At 44.3% G+C, this 2,481-nt stretch overlaps 1 pseudogene; it reads right to left on the reverse strand.

The window, feature by feature from the left end:
- Positions 1-394: 394 nt before the first annotated feature.
- On the reverse strand, positions 395-1,779 carry LOC113925711 (annotated as a pseudogene).
- Between the last annotated feature and the right edge of the window lie 702 nt (positions 1,780-2,481).

A 2,481-nucleotide genomic window follows, 5' to 3' on the forward strand; every position in this document is an offset into this window, starting at 1 on the left:
AGGTCTCAGAGAGTCTAGGCAATTTTTCCAAGAACTGCAGATCGTCTGAGTCAATTTTTAAAATAAAATCTTTTTAAATCCATTGTTCTTACTCTTTTTTTTTTTCTCATTAAACTTTTGTTTTAATGGGTCTCAAAATTCTGTGACAGATTTTTGGTCAAGTTGTTTCCATTAAAAAGTACTGATTTTAAAAACTAATAACTTAAAACTGCCACACACACACACAAAAAACATGGTCCACAAAACATTCTCCTTTCCTTCTGAAGGTTTTACGATGCATTGTTATCAACCAATCTTTTACTATTAAACTTAAATGGCCAATTGACACAAACAGTTCTGAGACCGTTCTTCCACCACTGATTAAGACTGGGGTGGCAGGTATTGGGGATAATATTCATTTAGCCTTCTGAGCTTTCTGGGCAGACTTGGTGACCTTGCCAGCTCCAGCTGCCTTCTTGTCCACTGCTTTGATGACACCCACAGCAACTGTCAGTCTCATGTCACGAACAGCAAAATGGCCCAGAGGAGGATAGTCAGAGAAGCTCTCAACACACATAGGCTTGCCAGGAACCATATCAACAATGGCAGCGTCACCAGATTTCAAGAACTTGGGACCATCTTCCAGCTTTTTTCCAGATCGACGATCTATTTTCTCCTTCAGCTCAGCAAACTTGCAAGCAATGTGAGCCGTGTGACAATCCAGCACAGGTGCATATCCAGCACTGATTTGGCCTGGATGGTTCAGGATAATCACCTGAGCCGTGAAGCCAGCTGCTTCCATTGGTGGGTTATTTTTGCTGTCACCAGCCACATTGCCACGACGAACATCTTTGACAGATACGTTCTTGACATTGAAGCCCACATTGTCCCCAGGAAGAGCCTCACTCAAAGCTTCATGGTGCATTTCAACAGACTTTACTTCAGTTGTAACATTGACTGGAGCAAAAGTGACCACCATCCCAGGTTTAAGAACATCAGTCTCGACTCGGCCCACAGGGACAGTACCAATACCACCAATTTTGTAGACGTCCTGGAGAGGCAGACGCAAGGGCTTGTCAGTTGGACGAGTTGGTGGCAGGATGCAATCCAGAGCTTCAAGCAGTGTGGTTCCACTGGCATTCCCATCTTTACGGGTTACTTTCCATCCCTTGAACCAAGGCATGTTAGCACTTGGCTCCAGCATGTTGTCACCGTTCCAACCAGAAATTGGCACAAATGCTACTGTGTCAGGGTTGTAGACAATTTTCTTAATGTAGGTGCTGACTTAACGATTTCCTCGTATCTCTTCTGGCTGTAGGGTGGCTCAGTGGAATCCATCTTGTTAACACCAACAATTAGTTGTTTTACACCCAGTGTGTAAGCCAGAAGGGCATGCTCACGGGTCTGCCCATTCTTGGAGATACCGGCTTCAAATTCACCAACCCCAGCAGCAACAATCAGGACAGCACAGTCAGCCTGAGATGTGCCTGTAATCATGTTTTTGATAAAGTCTCTGTGTCCTGGGGCATCAATGATGGTCACGTAATACTTGCTGGTCTCGAATTTCCACAGGGAGATATCAATGGTGATACCACGTTCACGTTCAGCTTTCAGTTTATCCAAGACCCAGGCATACTTGAAGGAGCCCTTTCCCATCTCAGCAGCCTCCTTCTCAAATTTTTCAATAGTTCTTTTGTCGATCCCACCACATTTGTAGATCAGATGACCAGTAGTGGTAGACTTGCCCGTATCTACGTGTCCAATGACGACGATGTTGATGTGAGTCTTTTCCTTTCCCATTTTGGTTTAGGTTGAGCGGTGGTTTTCACGACACCTGTGTTCTGGCGGCAAACCCATTGCGAAAAAGCCATTGTTCTTACTCTTAACGCAATTCTGATTTTCATTTTGGGGTGTGTTGAGAGGTTTGGATTTGGTAAGATGAGAGTTTTGGAGCACCTACACAGGCAAATCTTCTAGACTTGGGACCAAAACCAAGTGTTGTTTATTCTAAGGAAAGAAAACTTCATAGGGAAAAGATAGAAGATAGGTCAGAACAGCAGATCAGAGAGAGAAAGGACTTGAGATGTGGCAAAACCACGTGTGAAAAGTGGAACTCTCCCCGAGACTGAATGTATAGATTGAAAGAGGGACAGGGAAGCTGGCCAGGCCATAGGTACATAAAATGTAATATATCTTGGTTGTCAGTTTACTAGGGCAAGAGAGAGTTCTAGGAGTTACAGTTGGGGGCTGCTCAAGTTTAAAGATCCATCGCTTAGAAAGGCTCAGAAAGGGGAAAATGAATATGCATTTTTTTTAAGGGGAGCTGGGATTTGTTTTAACCAGGAAAGGTAAGACATGCCAGCAGGGAAGTGACCGCCATAAAGGAAGAAGTTTACTGTATTCACAGATCCTTGGGAACAGAGGGCATGGCACACAAGGCAGGGTCATACAGGGAAGTGCTGGGGTGGTTGGAAGGCAGAGCAAGTAAGAGGAAAATATGAA

Source organism: Zalophus californianus, chromosome 4 (assembly GCF_009762305.2).
Source record: "Zalophus californianus isolate mZalCal1 chromosome 4, mZalCal1.pri.v2, whole genome shotgun sequence".
In the NCBI taxonomy this organism is placed as follows: Eukaryota; Metazoa; Chordata; class Mammalia; order Carnivora; family Otariidae; genus Zalophus; species Zalophus californianus.